This window comes from Triturus cristatus, chromosome 8 (genome assembly GCF_964204655.1).
Source record: "Triturus cristatus chromosome 8, aTriCri1.1, whole genome shotgun sequence".
NCBI lineage: Eukaryota > Metazoa > Chordata > Amphibia > Caudata > Salamandridae > Triturus > Triturus cristatus.
Window position 1 is genome coordinate 1,122,833,919 of NC_140591.1, and position 24,720 is coordinate 1,122,858,638.

The 24,720-nt window shown below is 43.4% G+C and overlaps 1 protein-coding gene across 2 annotated transcripts in view; it reads right to left on the reverse strand.

The window, feature by feature from the left end:
• The window catches only part of RASA3 (RAS p21 protein activator 3), an 886,845-nt gene that overhangs the window by 575,056 nt on the left and 287,069 nt on the right, over positions 1-24,720 (reverse strand). The window lies entirely within an intron of this gene.

A 24,720-nucleotide genomic window follows, 5' to 3' on the forward strand; every position in this document is an offset into this window, starting at 1 on the left:
ACGCCAGACCTAAACAAGCATTGGCATAGCCAATAGGTCTCACCTTTGGGACCTTATAAGTGTTTAGCCATGCAACAGTTGCATAACTAAATACTTATAAGGTCCCAAAAGCGAAACCTACTGGCTATGCCAAGCGGCCCTGCGGCCGCGAAAGTGATCGCGATCAAACATCAAAGCGGCCGCGAAAGTGAAAGTAACCTCGGACAATCGCGGCGTGCGCGCCCGCGCACATGCACTGTAGCTCTATGCTGGCCTGGTAGCACTTTTTGGAGCCCTCTCAAAAAGTCTCGCCAGACCAGCGCATGCGCTGGGTCAGGCAAGACCTAAAAACCAGGAGCAGGATGCTGTTTCGTGAAACACTAAGTTTGAGGTCCACCAACCAGCTCCAACTCTTCTTTCATTCTGCTGCGCTAGTGCAAAGTACCTGAATCTTTTCCTTCAATCATGGCAGTTTGATCACAACCCCAAGAGTTCTCTTTCCCAAGAATAGAGGCAATTAACCATCCAAAGATCGCGAGAAGAGATCATCTGTTGGGGTTGGGCCGCTCTACTCTTGTTTACTCCTCTATAGTTGCTTGCGTAGCTGGCAAACTGGAAGCTCCTGGTGCCAAAAGTCCACAAACCCACAAGGTGATGAAATGAATGGACTGAGGGCCTTGAAAAGCACACTACCTCTAGGCGCTCTTTGGATTTAGAGTTGATGTTGGTTTCTAAAAAGGGCAGTCATTAGCTTCTCTGTAAAGGCTATGTGGCTTCTGCTAAGCAGATGTTAGTGGGGATCACGTTCTAGTGATGGTCTATATATGTCAATGGTTAAGTGACAGAGGACTTGATTGGTGCTTGGAAATATATGATAGACAGTGATGAGGGCCAAAAAATGGAATTTTGAAAGGTGAACCATCTGATACAATAGGGCGAGTAGGCTGCACCTACAAAACGTAAGTCAAAGAAAATAAATAGGGAGAAGCATTTCAGCAACGACTAACACAGAGCACAAACACCGACAAATGAGTGTGGCAAATCTAGTCCCGCAAAGACAGGCACAACACAAGTCAAGCATGTGCCCCTAGGCTTTAGCCTCAGTCCTCAGAAGTGGTACTAGTACTCCATTAGCTTCAGGCCAAGGGCAACATATAGAGATGCTCAAATGTGGCAAGACTCACAAGCACTCTGCACAGAAACAGAAAAGCACATGTAGAGACAGTCGTGGGGGGTTGGGTCATAGACACAGGACACGGGTTGCAATACCCATGAAATTTCATGCTGAGAAACAGAAAGAGGACTAGGCCACCAAACCCTCCTTCTGAGCCTGCTACGTTCCCCTACAAGCCGAACAACTGTCATAACCGGTTTCTCTTTTTACGCAAACTTTTCCCATAGGCGAACACTCAGTTTCAATAGTTGGTTTTGAAAAGAAGCTTATTCTCAGCTCATGTCTTTCCTTCCCTCACTTATTGCTTCTTTAAAAAAAGAAAAAAGCGCCAATATTTACACTGGAAAAGAGTTTCAGATTTTTTACAATAAACAATTGGCACATTTAAAAGAAATGCTTCTTATAGATTTTCTAAACTTTAGAACCATGGTATAATTGGGACATTTCAGTAAGATCTAGAATTAAGTGGGGAAGAGACAATGGAAATCTAATATAAATGCCTTTTTCAGTTGTTAAAAGGGCACATTGTATTGGTTGAGACTGGTTCGAGTAAAATAAAAAGGTTATGGTGAACAGATACTCTCACTCAAAGCCACCCCTACTGCTATCATACCCTGCCAGCCCAGTCCTGCTGCGGTCAGGCGGAGTTCTACTGTCCCTGCAGCAACTCCTACAGTTATCACCTGATACAGCAGTCTTGCTACTTTGTCCTAGTCCTGCCATCAATGTGTTCAGCTCCTTTCACTGTCATTCTCTGCCAGCCCTGCGGCCGTCTCTGCTTTCCCTTGTAAACCCATACTTGCGTACTTGCTCTTTTCAGATTTTGATTCAAAAATATCTTTATTCTGACTATAAAGCAAATTAAACCTATAAAACATGTAGCTAAATGCTAAATGCGAAAACAAATATTACCTAAAATCTATACAAATATTTATATTTAGAATTACATTGTAAAATCTCATATTAAAACTACTGATATTCTTTATCCCTAATAAAAACCTACCCAGCGTCTTTGCAAGATCTAGAAAGCGCATATCACTTAAAATGTTTCTTGCTGCTTTACTGCGACTAACACCATATTAAAAAAAGAAACAGGTTCAGGATAACAACATCTTAAATTCACCACATGCTGACAATCTTAAAGAATATGAGCATCTTAAATGTATCCTCCTATTGTTCACCAGCAATATCCATTGTTTTGTGAAACGATCTTTACCACAGTTGGAATCGAATAAAGATTCAACTCTATGCAGAATTTTAAAATTTCCTGCCTCATATCATGACTGGGAAAACATTTAAAGTAAGAGAAAAGGACATAATTCTCTCATGAGGGTCTTATTATGAACATTGATCATTTCATGTCTAAATACACCATACTGCTTTCTCTTGATAATTGGCTAATAGCGACTCCCAATTTGGCTTTAGACAAATTTAATGGAGTCACTACTTTAGCAACATCTAGAGAAAAATGACTCCTTACAGGGGCTACCTGTTTTTTAGTGTTAGAGGCTCATTTTAAATCACTAAAAATAATTTCTTTAAAACAACAGGTGGATACTTTATTTTGGACAGGAATGGATAGTTTGTACCAAAATTTGCTCTTTTCAGACACACCTCTCTCTTTGCCCTCTCACAGACCATAAGCTCTGTTACACTCAAACGCATTGGTTTTTCATCTCCTGCATCTCTCATGCAGTTTTACCTTTTCAATCTCTCACAAGAAGATGGTGACACACACACACATGCCGGGGATGTCTGTTTTTTATCCTCCCTTTCACCAGTACAAATGCAGAATGATCTTTTTAGGTCAAGCCTGGGCAGCGCTTGTGCTGCTCTGAAAGGCATGCTGTATTCGGGTAGGGCCTTGAAGCTCCGCCCACTCTCCACCCATATTTTTCATTGGCTTGTGTCATTGTCCACTGTAAATTCTGGCTGTTCATTGGTCAATAGGATTAGTAGTCCTTCCTTAGTACCGCCTTGTCTCATTTTGTAACCTTCCATGGCGACACCACCTGCTACGTGTGTTGTTCCTTAGTAGGTTTTAATTACAGGCTCTGAGCACTATTTTCGCAAGGACACGCTATCTCCTAACGCTTTAAAAAAAAATTAAAAATTATAGCACGGGCGCCGAAACGAATTTGCAATAGGTCTCGCATTTGCGAGAGTCTAAGCTATTGACATTGTAAATGACAATGCCTTTTATTTATCTGTTTTAAAAACAACACATAAATAAAAGGCATTGTCATTTACAATGCTAATAGCGCAAATTCTCGTAAATGCGAGACCTATTGTACTGCAAATGCTAGTTTAAGTCTGTTGTTAGTCAAGACCTTTGGAGTGAAATATAATTATATATGTATGATACTTTACTTACAGGGGTTTCTACACACCTTTCCATTGGCTTCTTAGTGAGCCATTTAAATTTTTTTTCTACCCACCTCACCATACAGCATGAGACACAGGGTCAGCTCACTTCAGCCATTGGCTTACTTTTCTGTGAGTGGTGGCATTCTGCTTGTGCACAACGTGCAGAATAGAGGCAAAAAGTTGTTCTCTTACACAGTTTTACAGACACCATTCGCAAATATTAACAAAGTCAACGTTGGCTTTGCCAATGCTTGTTGAAACATGCACTGTAGAAAACAAAGCTGAGATCTGAAATCAGGACCTGCTGATGTCTGGAAACAACAGTCTATTCTGGATCGTAGACTTACATTACTGCAGAGATGATTTATATATGAAATACGGATATTCAGTTGTGTAAAAAAAATCAAAGAAAACCTTTAGAGCCGTTTACAAGCAGTATGTGTTGACAGCGTCAATGGGAGTATGCGACAGAGGTGGACCAAATGATGCAGCAGGATTGACTAAATTATGGGTTAGAAAGGGGCAAATTATGCAGCGCATTGCGGCCCATTTTGTGATAGTGTTACTTAATTATTTTATCATTTTTACACATGGTAACACGGTCCTGGGAAATATTTCTCCATATTAGTACCAATTTAACTCCCAAATGCAACAATAAGGATCTGAACATCACCAGTCAGCCCTTGTGAAAAGCCTTACAGTACACGGGAACATGTACTGTATTATAATTGAATTTATATAGCGCTTACTACCCCTGACGAGGTGTCGAAGCGCTTTTTAGGCGAGTAGCATGCTACTCCGGAACCCACAAAGGATTAATGGTGAGTTAGTATAGTGAAAATATTAAAGTAATTTGAGTGGTGGATATGTTAGTTAGTTATTTGGATTGAGAAGATTAGCGGAGGGATAGATAAGGGAAAAAGGTTTGCATTTATATAGCGCTTGCTACCACTTATGGGGTGTGGAAACGCTTTTTCAGCAAGTAGCACGCTACTTCAGAACCCATAAAGGATTAGTGGTGAATTAGTATAGTGAAATATGAAATTAATTTGAGTGGTGGACATGTTAGTCTTTTATTCGGTTTGAAAAGGATAGTGGTGTTTTGCCATGTATTTAGTAACTTTTGATCCGTCTGAGCTGGAATGTTTTTTTAATCTGCCGATTATGCCGCAGGTGATGGGTTGTGTGTGTCACCTTCTAACTAACTCCTTTAAGCCAAGCACACCTCTTCGAGATGGTTTTGAATGCGCGCGCACCAGTCTTTTTATGATCCCATCATGCTTGTCGCACCTGTTCCAATTGTGGAAAGCCACCACGAAAACAGGTTTACTACTCTTGCCACGAACAGCATCTGTTGTGACTATTGTTGCTGACTGCGTGGTTCGACAGCCTAGAGTAATATGTGTCTGACTCCTCTTGCGAGACCAGTAGAGGAGGCAGTTAAGTTAATTCTGGTTCCTGTCTGCATTCTGTTCAGTTATCACTGAAACACACCGCCAAGATGACAATAATAAACAAGCCGCGTTTCCCTAAGCCAGACGTGCAACTGCGAACACAGTGATGATGTCATAGGGCCGCCAAATGTCCTGTGGTGAGTGACAGCATGGGCCGTGCCCTCTGCTCGCGCCCCGCCACATGCGCAATGTCTTCTGTGTCTCAACTTTCCCTCAGCACCCCCACCTCAACTTGGAAAATATATCATTAAACCACCTTAACTGGCAATCATCTTTCTAAATTTAGCTTGGACAAATCCCAACAAAAAAACATGCAAACTATAATCTCAGATAAGGCGGATCCGAACTTCCCAGCAATGACTCCCACCAGAGAACCTTATATGACTAACCTATTACAAAAGCTGGCAGAAGAATGGACAGTAGCTGATTTATGTGATGTTGTTTGGCACTTGAATAGTGCTTTCAACAATCCCTACGGCAGCACAGTGCTTTCTTTATCAAGTGCTTTCTTTATCAAGGAAACCTGGAAATTCTGGTGGAATTATTGTTTGACAGTGATCGTGTTTGGTTGGTGTTTGGTTATATGTTTTACTAGAGAGCTTGTTCAGGGTTTAGTTACACAATTGTGTTAGAGTGAAAGTAAAATGAAATGTATCTAGGAAGGTTTTAGTTGTGATGTAGGTGTGCGGGTGGATATAATAAAGGACAGTTCTGTTTTTCGTTCGACCTGGGGGCAGATGGTAGGTGAATGATTGTCCTTTGCTCAGCCACAACCTAGTAATTGTTCTCTACAGCTGTATGACAAATACCAGTATATTGTGCTATATTGTTTTTCATATGAGGGTGTCTTAAGTTTATTTTAGTTTTATCTGTGTGTTTCTAGGTTGGGTGTTGATAAGATGTATGACTGCTATTGATATAATAGCACCTTGCCAACTATATAGCTTTGGTGCCATGTTGTGCACCTTATGGTGAGAGGGTTCTGCCACATGTGTGCCTCGTGAGTTATTGTTTGACCAATTGTAGGAGTATTGGGAATGATGTGTGGTGTTATTACTGGGTAGAGGGTACTGTTGAATTCACCAATGAAAGTCCAAAATGGGGTGTTGAGGTGTGTTGGATGCCTGCGGCACAAACTGTCTGTAAGGTGCTGACTGGGAAGATGTGTGGTAAGTCTTAGGTTCGGGCGGTAGTGCATTCAACAGTAGGTATTTACTAAGCGAGAGATCATGTAAATGCATATGCAAAGTTAGGTATTTCCACCTGAAAGGAGATAAGTTAGTCAGCACAAGCGCGAGGCAAAATATCCATAGGAGGTGGAAAAAGGGCAACACTGGAGGTTTTAGAATAATCACAGCCTAGCTGCAAGAGGTAAAGCAGTCAGTTTGGATGTAATCACGGTTGAGAGATGGTTTTACATTGTCTAATGAGTAAAGATGGTGACAGATGGGTGGTCTACATGCTAAGATCCCTCAGAGCCGCCTCATCCTAAGGCAGAATACCCAAAGAGCAAGTCAGCCTCAGCATGTGGGTAAGGTTATAACATCAACCCCCCTCCGCACATCACTTGCTACTGCCGAAGAGGGCCATCCATGTTACCAGTACAGGTGAGCCTTCTGTTCCGTTCAGCATGTCTCACCCACTCGGAAGCTCAGACAATTTACTAGGAAAAGCAAGACGCCGTCAGAAGCGAGTAAAGCCAACTGAGCACTCGGGATCTAGATGAAATGAGACCTTCTAACACCCTCCCTCCCTCCCTTGCTACTGTTCCGCCACATGAGAAGACAAAATGGAGCCCACCCTGGTTCTACAGCAGGAGTATCCACTTTCCTTAATCCTCCCCAATTCGGGGACTGTCCAGAAAAGGCAGACAGGGCGATCATATCAAAAGACATCTGCTGTCTCCAGAGCTGGAGAGGAGAGTGCATTGAGTCATGCAGCGGGGCTGGTGGTGAGAGCTGCCGTCTAGTTTACTTCAAAGCAGTGCAGTCAGATCTGGCTCAAGATGGCAGCACACATAGAGCGCTTCAAGAGATTAAAGAGAAGGGCTGAAGATATTAGATGGAAACACTTATGATGCTGCAGATGTTGGTCGGTTGCACATTAAGAACAAGTGATGTTGATCAGAAAGTAGGAGATGTGGCATGAAGAAAGCTTTGGGATTGGACAAAAAAAGCAAGAGGTGTAGAGGACAGACCGGAAAGGATGCGATCACAAGAAAAAGAGTGAGTGAAAATAAGTGAGGATAAGAGGAAGCAAAAGACCGCCAAAGAGGAATGAAAAGGGAGACAGTGAAGGACAGGATATAAAGAAATAAAACATGTGAAAGGAAAACACCTGTGCTCGCTCTATGATATAGAAGCAGAAAAGAGAGGCATAAGCCGGTCATATGTGCAATGCATACAGTGGAGTGAACACTGGTGAAGCAAGACAAACCACTGTGGAAAGTAGAGAATCACGGATTGCTGGCAACATAGGCAGACTTTACATGCCACCAAACCATGAAAAGCTCCATAGCACTGTTGGGGTTGGGGCTTTATAGATTGGATTAGCCTAAATACCAAACAATGTACATAATAGCTGGGTTAATTTAAGTGTTTAATCTCTCCACTTACCTTCATTAGAAGGGTGTCCATCGCCTGCAATTTTTTTTTTTTTTTTTATTTTTTTTTTTTTTTGAAACCGTTTATTGCAGTTTGAAAAAGTTACAGGTATGGGCCTACAACCACTCGGCCGGCCGCTAGAGTGACAAAAGCATATTGCATACATACAGTAAGAGTCTCTTGGCAGTGCAGATTAGCAAAACAGGAGAAATCAATGTTGCAGGCCGCATAGCTCCATGCCCACAGTACGGTTCCCTTTTATCAAAACAAAACAACACAAAAAACCACACCCGCAAGGCAACCCGCGATCCAAAGTGACAGCACGTGCTCCATAAGTGGGGGATCCCAACCAGCAGCAGAACTCTGGAGAGGGGAATGGGAATAGATCAGGGACTGGGGGACCGCGTGCCCAAGGCCAAGGGAGGGGGGCCATCTAGGGAGACGGAGCAGGCGAGGCAGCCGGTAGCTGTGGAGGCTCACAAATACCCCCGCGGTAGGCGTTCCAGGGGCCCCAGATTTTCACCCACGCCCCAGGCTTACCCCTCGCCACATACACCACCTTTTCACGAAACATACACCAATCCATATGTTCTTTCCAGGCCAACACCGCAGGGGGCCTCTGGGATCCCCACAATTGAGCAATGTCACGCTTAGCTATCATGTATCCCAGAGTCACCCACCGCGTCTGCGGGACCGAATAGTCATTTGGTTCCCACACATTCAGCAAGCATCTCCTCGCTTCAGGCAACAGCGCGACACGCGTAACCACACGCAGGACCTCATGCACACCACGCCAGAATCGCTCCACCTTTGGGCACTCCCACAGTATATGCATGAAAGTTGCCAACGCGCCACAGCCACGCTTACACATTCCGTCACCAGCAAAGCCCATACGTAGAAGCCTTGGCCCCGTCACGTAAACCCGGTGAAGGATCTTAAGCTGGACGAAACGAAGGCGAGCCGGGATGGCCACCTCTTTTGGAGAGGCCACCGCGGAAATCCAATCCTCGTCGTCCAGCTCTAGCCCGTCGGCAACCCAGGCCTCGCGGAGACTAGTCAGCAAGCACGATCTGTCGTTGATCAGTTTTTTATATATGAGGGAGATCGTGCTGTCTGGGACATGGCCATCCAGCACTCTGTCCTCCAGGGGGGAAGACTCCGGAATGGACGCGACATCCGGGAAGACGGAGCCCAGCGCATGGCGGACTTGTAGGTACCGAAAGTACTCACTGCCCTGCAGCTGAAACTCCGTCTGCAGCGTCGCAAAAGTCTTGAATCCCCCCCTCGTCCAGAGATCTCCCACAGTGCTGATTCCGATCGTGTCCCACTTCTCAAAGCCCTTCGATGTCCACAGGGAGCCCAACCTCTCTGACGCATATAGCGGTGACGCCCGGGTCAAACGGTCCTTCCACCCCATAGCTGCATTAGCCGCGTGCCAGACACGCACCATGACACGCGTCGGTCCCGTCAGACGGGGGTTGGGCGCGGCAGAGTAAAGCGCTCGATTGTAGTCGCCACCGGGCAGGAGCATCTTGTCCATCTCAAACGCCGGGTTCAAGGCGGGCCCGTAAAGGCCATGATTAATTGCAGCCAGTTGGGTGGCCCAGTAATACCGTTTAATGTCCGGGAGGGCGACCCCCCCATCGTACCACGGGAGCGTCAATTTAGCCAGAGCAATGCGCGGCCTCCCGTCCCAGAACAGGCGCCGCTGGAGGCCCTCCACCTCACGGAAGTAGCGTGCCGGAACCAAGTCCATAGTATTCTGGAGGGCGTAGAGGAAGCGCGGCAAGGACATCATTTTAAACAAGGCCGCTCGGCCGAGCGGCGAAAGTGGCAGACGCCGCCAGCGCACCACGTCCTCCTTCAAGCGCTGGAGGGGGGGCAGCAAATTCCGCTCATAACGGGCCTCCGGGTCAAGAGTGATATATATCCCCAGGTACCGAAACCCCTGGGAGGCAATCTGGATCGGACAGTCCCGTGGTAGGACCGGAGCCTCCCCGGAAAGCACATATACACAGGATTTCGCCCAGTTGATGACAAGGCCTGAGTTGCGACCGAATGAGCGCAAAACATCAACCAAGACGATCAGTGATTTACGCGGGGAGGCGAGATAGAGGAGGATATCATCAGCATAGAGGGACACACGGTCCTCATGCTCGGGGGTCCAGCGGAGACCACGGATGGAAGGGTGCCACCGCAGCCACTCCGCCAGGGGCTCCAGGGCCAGTGCAAACAGGAGAGGTGACAAGGGGATCGCCTGCAATTATTGTCAGCTTCTAAATATCTGGAATGCATCCCATGGACTACAATGGTTTGATCTACCAAGCACTCCAGACCCATCGGCTACCATGTAAAGTGGCCAGAACTTCAAACCAAAAACTAGGACTTGCCACAGGCACAGAAGCAGAAGTAGGCCAAAAATAAGGCTAACGTGAAGGCAAGTGCCAACCCAGAATACAGTTTATGACTAACACAGAAAGTGTAGAGATACTACAAAATACAGATTAACATGCACTGATAGCAAAGGACTGGGATGTGGGCCGGTAAGCCATCAGGGGCTGTATACATTCAAAAAGTGACCAGGTGTTTATGCCTATTTCTGCTATACCTAATCACTTTGTTATTACAGAAACCGTGCCGCAGGTACTTGTGTGGACCTGTATGTAATATGGATCGTGATAGTGCGCATGTTGCGTTTGTGTGATCCTACTGTTTCAATCTTCACGTAACAGAGGACATATTTACCCTGTGTCTACTCTGCATTTCATATGCATGCATAGGTGGAAATAACTAAGCCTCCAGGAGGCAACCTGACTGTATGCCACATATGAAGAAGTGTGGTCAGTGTGCCCCCGAAAAGGGTATCCTTTGGCAGGAGTATACAAGAATCCAAGAGAGCCCGTCCAGGTATCTCCTCAGAAAGGTGTAGTCACAAACCTCACCCTCCTGTAGGGGAAACATTGCCCTTCTGCCAAAGCAGGCTGGTCTCCTTGTATTGAAAGCCAAGCCAGTGGATTCAGACATTCCCTCCGCCTTTCAATGTTGCTCTTTTTTATTTGTGCAATATAGCGCCCACTCCTGTGCACAACGCCCGCTCTCCAACAGACTATTCAAAAACAAAACAGCTCAAACTCATCTCGCTACCTTGTCTCATGAGACTGTCACCAGCCACTTCCACACAGACCACGCCCATCACTGTTGTAAGGAACATACTACTTATGACCAGCAGTGACAAGTGCACACACAGTCTTTCTTGGGATGAACGTATGCCATGACCGTCCCATTTAAAAAAGTCAACCCTAAACATGGCATGCGTTGATACAAGGCCCAAATTGTTGCCCAGAGATCCTCAAGTCCACAGTCCTTGTCCAGGACCGGACTGTGCAGCAAAAGAACATGGATGACATTAGCCCTAACACATTGCTGCCTTATTCAACCAAAGTGTGACACAGCCAAATATATGTAAACAAAGCACCACCTATTAATTACAAAAGCTCAGTCGAAGCAGCAGATATTAGATTCCAGATACAAGCTGACAACTCTGCCTATAGCTCTAGAACTGATTCTGTCCCTAAAGACACCAGTATACATACTGCAGGACCTACATTTATCACTTCAGTTGACTTCTTTACTTCTAGGCCAGTCTTGGGTGACCTCCATTTAAAAAACACTAGGAAATATCTTGGTAGCTTTTTTAAACCAGCGTATGTTCTACATTCATATATCTTGTCTAGGAGCAGTCAACCTAAACGCCTAGTGCATCATCGACAAAAGCGTAACAAAGTCCCTTCCTTCTAATAAGTTATGTATTGTTTTAGATGCTCCAGTTATGCTCAGTGTAACATAGAAATAATGAGGAAAAGACAAAAGTGATGGGTAGAATGCTTGCAAAACATCTCCGCATTTCAGGTCACTATTATCATCCACTTCAGACAGAGACTAGCCATATTCAAATCAAACTAGGTCCTGCCCAAATAGGTACAGTCCAGTATGAACATCCAGGCCAGATTTCCTCTGAATGTGAACACAAACAACCTCAGATCACGTTTGGCCTATTTAGGCATCTCCAGAGGTTTGGCTTGAGTCCAGTGACACAAAGAACCGAGGATCCTCCTCAGGGCATACCCATCACACTTTGGGCATCCCTCAGAGGAGAACACAAATGTGATCAGTGAAAGACTTGCAAGGATGATCAGCCACTTGGAAGTCACTCAGGATCGAATTCCGGTCGGTCATTTTTGGCCACAATGCCATTTCAGACAGAGGCCAGTCATATGCAAATCACCCTTGCTTCTACTCCATTAAGACCAATTCAGACCAAACAGCTAGGCTGAATACCCTCTAGAGAGGAACTCGGGCATCCCAAGATCAGTTTCGGCCTAATTACGCCTCATCAGTGACGTACAGCTTGAGTTCTGTGGCACAGTGATCACAGAGACCCACCTTTTGGAGTACCCATCGCACTTAGGGCATCACACTGCGGACAACACAAAGGTAATAATGGGTGCAATGCTTGCAAAAAGTCCAAGCCAATGTGATTACTCAGGATGCATTCCAGACCATCATCATTGCCCACCATGCCACTCCAGACAGACACAAGCCACACGCCAGTTAGTCTTGGTGGTCCTGATCCAGTGGAAACAATGCCACACTAGCAGCACATAGACTCCATCTACATCCCTCATCTCACACTGATAGTAACTGCCTTTCCTCTCTCAGAACGCTAGCTAAAACACTCCACCGCCAGCAGTCCACATGAATGTAAACAACAACTAGTCAAATAAGGCAGTGTGGCAAGGTTCTTATCCATAAGGCCAATGAAAGAAGCACAGCAAACAATATTTTCTATGTCAAGAAATGAGGTGAGGACAATGCTTTTCTTGTCTTTTTATTGCTGGTTGCAGGTTCCAAATGCAAGACATGTCAGACTGTTTCTCATCAAACACATAAAAAACAGTAGTTCAATTTAAACAAGCATTGGCATAGCCAATAGGTCTCGCCTTTGGGACCTTATAAGTGCTTAGCCATGCAACAGTTGCATAACTAAATACTTATAGGTCTCAAAAGCGAGACCTATTGGCTATGCCAAGCGGCCGTGCGGCTGCGAAAGTGATCGCGATCAAACATCAAAGCGGCCGTAATCGCGGTAAAAGCGGCGCGCGCGCCCGCGCACATGCACTGTAGATCTAGGCTGGCCTGGTAGCACTTTTTGGAGCCCTCTCAATAAGTCTCGCCAGACCAGCGCATGCGCTGGGTCAGGCGAGACCTAAAAATGCAACATGTGACATGTATCACCGACTGGACTAGCTACGCAGCATATCACTCTTCTCCAGTAATTCCATGTGTCTTCTTCCTTTGCTGCTGGTGGCCCTAAAACGCGGCATACCCTTTGTGCTCCCATTGTCACCCTAATCTGATATTTGTGTAAAAAAAATTTTACCCACCTAAAGTGGAATTGGAACAGGAAAAACTCAGCTGCCCATGTGATAAACTCAGTTAGATTTGGGGATTATCAAAGTGCATCTCTCACTCCCAAAACTGCCAGAATAGTCTTTTTGGGTAAAAATTGAATTTGAGAATATAATTTCGACTTAATTTCCGGTCTCTCGTGGTCAAATATTGCATTCAGATTTGTAATTTTGCGCTCAAAAATTACCCAAGCAGTCCACTCGAATAAAACGTCTACCTGATATGTTGGTTGACTTCCTGTGTTAAAAGAACTGCTGCTTGAGTTCAAAACACTGCCACTCCCGCTCACAATTAACCAGAACAGTACATCTAGCCTTACAATTTTTCCCTGAACGAGTCTCATTACGCGACATAGTGTAATGGCGTAATCTCAGTAATTTTGTGTCAATTTCATTGGCGACACTACAAAAATGATGCCAATTATGCCGGCGTAATTCAAATTTCGCCTAGGCCTAGTTATAACACTGATGAGAGATAAATCACTTCTAAGTGGGACACCCCCAGTGGCGGACCCTCCGCTAAGGTGGAGAAGCGTCCCCCCACTGCATTAAGAGCAGTGCAGCGGAAAAATAAAATGATAATAACCTGGTTATTATCTTTTTATTTTTCACTAAGGGTTAGGGTGGGGCAGGGCTGAGGTTATGGGGAGGAGTGGTTTGCCCACTCCAAGTGCGCAGGACTGCTTGGCCGGCCCTCGTGGGCTGGCCAAACAGTTCTGCACACTATGCATTTTCCCCATCAGGCTTGCTTTGCACAGCCTGGTGAGGAACATGCAAAGCCTCACAATCCCCGTCTGAGCGCCGAACCACGGCGCTCAGACCAATCACATCGTTGAATTGCAGCATTGTGATTGGCTTAGGGGAGAGAGCCTGTGTGCTTCTGGCTTCCTTCCGCTAGGGGAGCAGAGGAGAAGGTGGCTGAAAGGACCGAAGGGGAGAAAGGGCTGGCCGCTCAGCAGCAAAAGGTCATTGGATTTAAAAAATAATTATTGTCTCCCCGCTCTCCCTCCCTTCCCCACCTCGCCACCACAGTCCCCTGCCAGCCGCCACTGGACACCCTTACATTCTACATTATTCAACATTCTCCAGTGCCTCAAAATCTTGAGCACAGCTCTGAAAATAAAAATCCACACTTTATAAATGTCCTTGCAAAATACAATTTGTCTATAGAATTCCATTACATCTATTTAATATGGGCACATGCCCACATATCCACTGACGGATAATCTATTGTGAAAGTTTTGGCCTTTCTCACAAATTGTTTGGAACAGGCTTTGACTTTAAGCCTCAACCTACTTTTAAACATACCTCTACAGCCCACATTAGGAGCGCTGAGCATTTATCTTGTTAAAAAGTGGCTCAGACTTTGCACCCCAAACTTCAGTGATTGAAAACAGTGCAGCACATAACTTTCAACTGGTATAATCATACTCGCGCGTCCAGGGCTTAAGCTATTTCCATGCTATGGATCCACACAAATCCACTTGGTAACTTTATGCTGTATATGACTATGGTGTTAGTAGTGCTCTCATCAATGTTGTAATTTGAAGTGCCATCAGTGATGTCATCAATTATGTCATTTAACATGCTATGAGTGATGTAAATCATGAGGTCATAAGCAGTGCATGATGAGTGCGCAAGATATAGTTAGCTCAGTAATTTATAAGTGGTGAATTTCATAGAAATGACAGTTGTTATGTTATTACTAGACCTAACTATAACGTTACTCTAACTTTTATTTTTTCAGTCCATTTCTGAGGCTTTTTTTTAATGTATAGTAAGATCCTGTTACCTTACCAAACTATTAAGTCTCTTTAACCTTTGTGTTTTTCTGTGAATTTCAGAGGGGTTTAATCATATTCACCCAACTCCCTCACTGAGCATACCTTTTGAGCATGCAATTTAGAGGATTGGAAGCAGGCCATGGTCTTTGGTCTTTTTTTATTTGGCCACAAGGGTGCTCTCTGGGACACCCTCACAAAGCCCAGGGGAACGGAGTCCCCTAATATGCCCTTTAGTATATTTGAACAGATTCACCCTAAAGATATCACTAACTTTTGAACCTTAATTATTTTAAAATGGTTGAACAGATTTACACCAAATCACAAAGAGCATGCTTTCTGGGTAAAGATCTAGCTTTGGAGTAATTCTGTTGAGCTGTTTTTTCTAAAACGATTCTTAAAATCTCTATAACAATTTTCACTGGGTTTTTGGGCCCTCTCCACTTTTTTCTCAGTCCCCACTTGTCAGATCACTCCAAAACTTTCTATAAACGTGCTGAGCTGGATGAAATTTCTATTTGGAAAGTTTTGTGAAGTTACGTCAACCACACCAAACAAAAAACTTTCTGACCTAACTATGACTAATATATTCAAACATACATAAACTTCTATATCAAAAGATTACACATACTTGGTTTTACATCAAATTACAAAAGAACCTCTGCCAACACCCCCACAAATCCCATTCTTGCTCAATCATACCTAGTTCTTCATTTATTCATGTATACATACTCCTTTTTGTTAAAAAAATCCTAGTCGCTCAAAACAATCAGCACTTGAGTACATTGCAGTAGAGGACCTCTTTTTTTCTTCTTTATTACAGTCTCACTACACATCTCCTTCTAGTGGGACCGTATAGACTATCTATGCATGTTTCAGTGAAAGAAGCCATAAAAGTGATGACCTTCCTCAGGACACAACAATTCTTGGTCGCATCCAAAGCCCAGAAACAAATTTGTTCTGCTGAATGTTAGTAATGTCTTCAAGTGCAAGATTTTGCTTCTAAAGACTGAGCAATAAGACAACGTCCCTCTCTTTCCTGCAGGAACTTCTTTTTAAAATGTTAAATCATTTATTATTTATCATTTATTAAAATTAACTTTCAGATATTAGAAGATTATTGAGATTTTAGTGGCATACTTAAATTAGCTTAAAGAGACCAATTATTCAACTCTTCCTTTCAAAGAAGCAGCATTTCATTATTTCTGTAGGGGACCATTCATGAGCATTGGTTTCATAATGTTATCATTTTGAAAAAATAAGCCCACAAATAAAATGGTCGAAGTGTAAAAAACAAGATGTACTGACTACCGAGAAGAAAGTAGGCATCCACTCAATTCACATAATCTAGTGCGGGAACAGCGTATGTCTTAACCATGCTTGATGTTTTAAGACACATTTCCTAAAACCCTATTCAGGGAATGATAAGAGGTGTGAGTCACTAACTTTTTCCCACCGTGGTGAAGAATAGTTTCTCATTAAATGGAAGCTGTGAACATCTGGGCTAAAGTAAAAATAAAAGAGCTTCAAACCTTTTTTTAGAAAAGTGTTTCTCATCACAGTTTGCTTGCAGCCCTTCAAAGTATCTGCCTGATGGTGGCAAAAATCTACTGAGCTTGACTCCGCTTTAACCTTGCTCTCCAAAACGGTGCAGCAACTAAGATAGTGACGAGAATTTGCAGTGACTTCCTGGTCTTAATTTGTTCACAGACAGTGCAAATGCATCGCTGTTTATCTATATTTTCTCTACAAGAACATCTAGATGTAAAGAGTAGTACATGAACCTTACAAATACAATTAGTGTGTTTGAGGATATGCCTTAATAGTGACTATACATATTGTTTGCTAGAATACCTAAATGCTGACAATAGTTCTTCTAACTGCATTCAAAGCAGTGACGTTTTTCATAATTAGCAGGATGAGGCCATTTTGCTCTGTCATCAGAGACATTACTTGTGTGGTCGACTCATGAGCAGTACATTGGGGGTGCTGATCATAGCTGTACAGGTCACCATAACTGGCATATGTCAACTACTTTTAGGCTTTAGGTCTAAACCATAATGTCCATACATCTGAAGTTTGTTTTTTTATTTTTCAAAGCTTTTCAAATAATATTATTAGGTTACTTGCCTTTAACTGGCCATTAAATTGAGTTCATATGTTTCTCACCGGTATCAACCAGAGTTGCTTGGTACCAGCAGAATCAGATTAGAAGCAAGTCCAATGGACCATGCATGATATTTTCTTTATCAAGGGCGAAGAATATTTGGAGAAGTTGCCCAACACAACAGACGGACCAAAACCCTCCACCCAACTAATCTGAACACCTTTCACCAGGAAAAAGTTCACACATCAAAAAGATGAAGCCAGGCCACTGCCACTGGGTGAAGAGACTGCTTGGAAATGGACTACTTTAAATCCACATCAAGAAATTAACTCAATTATTTACTCCTCAGAAACACATGAAACCTGAACTGAGAAAGGGTTTCACTTAAACCTGGAACATTGAAACTGCAAGACAGAACAGTGCCCAAGGACCAAGACTCTACTAGCCTGCAACCCACAGCACCGACTTTGAAGCATTTACTGTCCTCCCGGTAAACTATTATCATCCACGGCTAGTGGTACATCCTCACTCTGCCCTTCTGGAGCCTATTTACTCAACAAACATAATCACCACAATATAGGAGGACATCTCTGCCAAATGCACTTAACAATGCAATATGGTGATAGAGTGCAGAGATTTGGTGATAAAGAAATATTTGGGCGTGATAAACACCATAGAAAATAAATACCTAAAAAATAACAGCCAATATGTATATGGCACATAATACATAAAAATATTATCTTGGGTCCAATAGCAGTTGGTCATATTATCCAAACCCTGTGATTCTCGTATCATTACTGAAGGATCAAGACTGCATCGACCTGCCGGATATGAGACCTGCGTCCTTCAGGTTACACAGGATCTCGCAAATGTCCTTAACCTACTGAGCTATCTTAGGGAGACAGTTCTTATCCTATTTGTCAGGCATCATGATATGCAAAATGTTTGTCAACTGCAACAACTTTATCAGATAAGGGTGGTAGCCGAATTTCATAGGAGTTTGTCTTACAGGAATAGTGTGGCTCAGCCTACTGTGTGTCTTCTGCACACGCGTCTACTGAATTCTGAAAGTGGAAAAGTAAAAGAAGCTGGTTCTAAACCTTACCAGTACGAATGGGTCAGACAATATCTAGGAGTACACTGGGAAAGTACTAGGAGTACTGGATTTCCTCACAATTAAAGGTAATGTTACTGAGCAGAACCAAGTCCTGTTACCTTAATCCATAAGTTACCTTACATTATGGACTTGTTGTCAATTTGTGAATGGAAACCGATTTTGTAATTTAAAAGTTTTAAATGGAAGCACAGGGCACCACCCATGAATGTCCCTGACTGCATCTGTTTACCTCCTCTGCATCCCTTACAACTCTGAAACAAGCATTTACAATGCAATAGGTCTCGCAACTGCGAATTTTGGAGCTATTGGCATTGTAAATGGCAATGCCTTTAAAAAAATTAAAAGCCATTGTTATTTACAATACCAACAGCAACACCTATTGAATTGCATAGCGCGTGTCCGTTACTGACCATATCTCGTAAGTAGGGATGGTGCTGTGCAGGTGAGAGCTGCAGGGTACGTAGTTTCAACGTAACAGGGTACTAATGACAAGCATACACCACCCCTAGGATTGCGACACGAGAGCAGGAGTACGCGAGATTACTCGACCCCCAGGAATGACACACATGGGAGCAGGAAGGAGTACACGGCTATGTATAGGATAGGGTGACCGTCAGACGACGAGCGAGAAGAAAGGTGCATCTGATGTGAGCGGAAAACCCGACTGACTCCCTGCCAGTACTCCTTCATTAACCAAAGGCGGTCAAAGGAAGGGGTGTACACTTCGTGGGTCACAACCACGGGACACAGACAGGGAACTATTTGTGATCGGCGGGCTTAAACCACCACTAACGGGCATTAGAGAGAAAAAAATACCCACCAGGAGCAAAGAGGAAACATTTTTGTTGAAAGGTCCAGCTTTTTCTAATACCCTATTTCTTTATATAAAAAACAACAACATTCACAGCCAAAAAGTGAAAGTAGAGACCACACGAATGGTGGTGAACTGACCGCTGAGCACTTAGGAGGCAAAACATAGTTGCTGAAACCGAACCTCCCCACCCTCTTCCTCAAATGGAACGTGTCAGAAATGACAACTGCAAAGACCTCAGTGACAGCCAAAGCATAATAACCACAAAAAAGGCACTGCCTACCAGTGACAGTTGTGCACGTTTTCACTGCTGACACTCACGCCACAATGTTTTGTCTTTGAGAACAGATTTCCACAAAAAAATCGGAGAATTGGACTGTAAGAGTCTGCCCAAAATGTAGCACATAAGAAAGGGAAAGAAAATTGCCCTAGTGAAACTCCAATGAAGGCAATTAGACCACTCGGACTGGCCAGCTGTCTGCCAGCCATCTCTAAGGCGTGACACTCACTAAACGAGTGAGATTCTGATTTTTGTTTTTAAATATATAAATTGCAGGAAATGTGTTTTGATAAACACGCCAGTCTTACGCCTATTTGAGAATGAATGACCCTGAGGTCCAATGCCCTCTTGTAAATACTGTTTTCCTCCTCAAAATAGTATCATCACCTTAATCTGAAATTCATATGCTTTTATTTACCTTTAAAAGTCGCTCTTACATGTAATTCTGTCCTTGCTTTATAGAGAGGCACACACGCAAAGCACCCTGACACCCTAGGGATTATGAGGTGCCACATCAAAAACTATAACTAGACTATAAATAAGATGGCTGTTCTTGTTGCTGCTATCAAAGTCAGAATCGTGGCAATGCTTCAGAAATGCACGCGCGTGACATGCATCAACAAGTCGCACGGGCTTGCTCGCTTGCACGACCTCAGTGCAGACTTTCTTATCTTTAGGGGGGGGGGGGCATCTGTTTCTAATTAGCATTGCCGCGCTAAGGCCATGCTAATTAGAAACAGATGGCCTCCCCCTAAAGATAAGAAAGTGCTTCACAACAGCCGTGAAGCAGACGACCCAGTCCAGATGGGCCATCTAAAAGGGAGAAAGGGCAGTGACCAAAAAGCATCCTTTTCAATGTGAAGCCAGCGTTTAGCATAAACGCTGACGCGACCCAATGAAAATGATGGGCGGGTCTTCAAGTCCCCTTCTGGAATCTCCTCTCTCACTATATGTCTTGCCGAGCAAGCAGCGCATGCGCTGCAACGCTAGGCGAGACCTAAACATTGGCTGGTGGCTGTAGTTGAGTTGGGCATGGCGGACAAGTGCTGGTAATGGGACAGCTTTGCTACTGGTGAGTAAATTTATTATTTGGCCTAGTTTCCTTCCATTCCCAACACATGAAAGCAGATTAGGAAACAGGGAACTCTGGAAGAATTGTGACAGTTACGTTTTATCTGGTGTAAGGGGAACATATAAAGTATTGCTTCAGCATGCTAAACAGCTGCTCGCAAGATGGGTGCCGATGTTTTATCCCCATAGATCTTGGCTTTACAATAAGCACTGCTCCTAAATAGCAAAGATCTCTTAACTATTTAAGGGATAAAACTAAACGTATTGGACCAACATTCGTTTTGTCTCTTGCCATTTAAACAGTGCTCTTCTGACACTGGAACAGGGTTTTATAACCATGAACTACCTTGGATATGTGCTGGTCGGGTCTGGTTGTTTGTTCGAGTTTTGTGGACGGATCATGGGATGATGGCTAAAAACATCATTAGTAAACCTAATGTAGACTTCTTACTAGGGTGACATTCCAGGTACTGCTGGCACGAATGATTGGCACACAATTATTTCCAATTTCTCTGTAGTATTCCTGTGGAACTTAACAGCGGGCAGTTAGCTGCTTGCCGGTATCCACTGTAGGACTATGATGCACTGTATACAACAACAACCAGTCTACTGAGCTACCAAAGGATTTACCCTCTTTGGGGACTAGTTAAGGATTATTTCATTCCTTCGCTAAAGCTAAACGTTGCTTGAATGCTAGCATATGGGAACAAAAGTCTCTTCTGCCTCAGTCATCATCTTTTCACTACATCATGTGTGGACTTCCTGCATTGTGTAGAACCTGTGAGGTGGATCTTCTGCATCCCTTTGGAGTTGCTGCTATGTTGTTATTTCAAAACATTCCCCAAGTAATTCAGTGGGCACATCCCTATACCAAAATTCCAAATAACTTTGTCAGATCAGTAAGACACATACTTTGCTCAAATGCCATGTATAACACAGCCTCTCAGATGTAATCAAGTTTCTCAGTAAAGCTCCATATGCCACAGTGGCAGAGTTATGAAACCTGACAGCAGAAAATATTTATGCTTCTTCTTTAACTCCAACATGATATAAGAAAACAAAAAGCACTTCCTGTTTCTTACTAAATGTACTTTTCTGGTGACTAGAAGCGTCTCTCCGCTAGTACTAGCCTGGAACAGCTGTTTACTGTTTCCATCCATTAGGATTCAGGGAATTTATGTCTCCTTCATAACCTTTAGTCACAATAAGCCCTCTGAAAAAACTTTTCTTGCAGTAAGGACATCCTCGTGATCTAGCACTTTAGATTCTATCCTATTCTAGTCGGCTAAGACTCCGTTACTTAGAGCATCCATTCCATTATTCCAGAGGACTACCAAACTTATAGGGCAATTTCCAACACAACAAGAAGTCCTTCCTCATCTCAATTCCAAATATAAACAGACTGAGTGGACCAGCTGGTGCAATGATGGCTTTTTCAAACACTACAAGTCCATACATGGCCATTGTCTAGCTGTTGCCGGACATGGCCACACTTTGTTTTAATACAAATCTGACAGGATGGAAGAGATTGCCCCATAACCTGTTGATGGAGAACACCAGAGTAGTGGTACTAATATGCTTCAAGTTCACCTTCAATTGATGCAATAGAAATGAGGACTCCAGGACCCTGTATGCTAATTATTTTCACCCTCAGGACAAAATCTGCTAGTATTGTAAAGGCTCAGTACCCATGCGTGTAAAAGAGTCTTCCAGACACAATGAATATAATTTAGTAATATCTTTTAATGTAGCTTGTTAATCAGCTTCCAAATTTATCCCAGCATGTCAATTGAATACCCCTTGAACATTCCTTAAGTCTTAGCATTCCTTTACCATTCTTTTGGAACTAATGACATCATAATGTCATTTACACATTACTACATTCTCCCCCCGATCCCGCTCGTCGCCAATGTAAAAGAGTCTTCCAGACACAATGAATATAATTTAGTAATATCTTTTAATGGAGCTTGTTAATCAGCTTCCACATTCATCCCAGCATGTCAATTGAATACCCCTTGAACATTCCTTAAGTCTTAGCATTCCTTTAGCATTCTTTTGGAACTAATGACATCATAATGTCATTTACACATTACTACAATGCCCTTACCTGCTTCCTTGAACCCTCCAAACAAACTCTCCATTTAGTATTACACATTTGCATACTGCCTCAAAGAAGAGGTGTCAGGGAGCCGCCACATTACACACTCCTAAGAAGCAAGGAAGCTAACTACCAACTTTTGTAATAGAGGTGTTGTGGGTTACAGTGGAGGAGAGGGGACTGAGAGCATCAAGATGGCACAAGGCCTCAATCAGTGAGCAATACTATTCGGGTCATGGTGCAGGTCAACAGCAGGTTTAACTGAAAGACATGAGCCACGATTGTTCCAACAGATGCTTTCACCGCCCTCTCGTTTCTTTGCTGAGATACTGTAAATTCATCATCCTCCCAACCTCAAGCATAGGAATATTATTTTGGGCCATACGTACAAACCGTGTTTGTAGTTGCAAACAGGCCTAATCGCAGAATAGGGAAGATGCAACTGCTGAAAGCATTTTGTAAAATACAAAATGCAAATTTTGATCTGGTAGCTTGCTACCCAATCGCAATTTGGCTTTCCAAATTGGTGTTTGGAAGGGGTGTGTTTAGGGTATCCCTTTCAATTAGTGATTCATAGTAGTATGTGTTAATGATTGGCAACTGAATTCTGACACCTCAAAGGAGGTGGTAACCCATTTGCAAATGGGAATGGGTCCCCAGGGAACCCTTTCCTCTTGGAGAATGTAAACAAAATATTTTTTAAGAGCAGGCAGTGGTCTGGACCACTGCCTACTCTTAGAAAAGTGAAACTTAAAGGTTTATGTTCTTTTTTTAAACGCATCCAATTTTCCTTAAAGGAAAACGGGCAGCATTTTTAAAAAAACTGAAGATTCCTTTATGGAAATTGAATCACAGGCATGGAGGTCTGTTGACCACAGCAGGACACCATCCCTGTGATGGCCATAATCTCTAATGGGTTGTAAACTGCAAACTATCTCATTAGTATTCGTGAGGTATGTCGGTTTGTGACCGACTACGAATCGGTAATTACAAGTCGTAAGTTTTCCTATAATAGGAATTGTGATTTCCTAATTGCAATTTAGTAAGAATCGCAATTTGGAAATCGCAATTACTACTTTTTCTACATCTAGCCCTTAGTATTTTTTATAAACACTACATTATTAGTCGAAAGTGTTGAACTTCGATGGGGAAACTTTAAAAATTTTAATTAAATCAAGTCATTATCTGGGGAAATCTAAACAGGTATTCCCTGAAATTCTGCCACTGGAAAGCATAGTATGAATAAGGACACTGGACAGGTAGCTCAGCTAAAATTAAATCTCTCTCCCCTCCCCCATGACAGCATCAGAGCAACAATGGCAGCACCGTCATCCTAACCGCGTCTTCATTCGAGCCACAAAGCCACCTGTGGTGTACGCTGAAGAACAGGGACACTGTCATAGGTGGAGATGTTTGCCATTACTCATGCAGAAAGCGGTCAATCCATGTCAAATGTCCATCGTTAAATCTCCTCTGGCCTTCTGTGTGGTTACCACTGTCCATCGGGCACATACTTCCTGCCACTAGAGAGTGCCAAGAAGAGAAGGAAACACATAACTGTCAACATCCCGCTCAAGCTTCACAGCACTGTTTAAATGGAAACTGGGTGCCCAAGTGGCGCGGGCTTATAGAATTCATAGCCATTCTCCACATGAGAGTAGAATTTACAATATAAAAAGAACATGAATAAGAGGGTAAATCTGAACTCTGGTGTCTCTCGTCGCACTTATGTGCAAGCTAGTGATTTCTTTGCTATGAAGCTAGCTCTTACTAATCTACCAAAAAGAAACAAACCTTGGAAATGCCAACAAATGGGTTTTTTGTAACACAAGTGACTGCTAATCTCTACTACATGTATAAGTAAAGCTGAGACTGCTAATTTTCAATGCCACGCAATAACACAGAAAACGTGGGTCTGCATGCAGTGGGGTACAATCTCAGTGCAAAAACATGATGGTAAGCACGTTGAAATAGTCCATAATTAATAAAACCCAAATCTGCAACATGATATACTCTGGTTTAGAGCTGTTGATGGTGGTAAGGCAATACCAGCACAATGAAATCACTCTTGAGGGAACCTCCTTCAAGGTAACTCTGTCACAGGATACACACTTGTTTAGAGCTGTGATGGCCACAAGGCAGTACCAGCACAAAGCAATCTCACAGAATCCTTCAAGGTAAATCTGTCACAGGATATACACTGGATTAGAGCTGTGGTGGTTGGGAGGCAGTACCAGCACAATGCAATCTCACAGAATCCTTCAAGGTAAATCTGTCACAGGATACACACTGGATTAGAGCTGTGGTGGTTAGGAGGCAGTACCAGCACAATGCAATCTCACAGAATCCTTCAAAGTAAATCTGTCACAGGATACAAACTGGATTAGAGTTGTGGTGGTTAGGAGGCAGT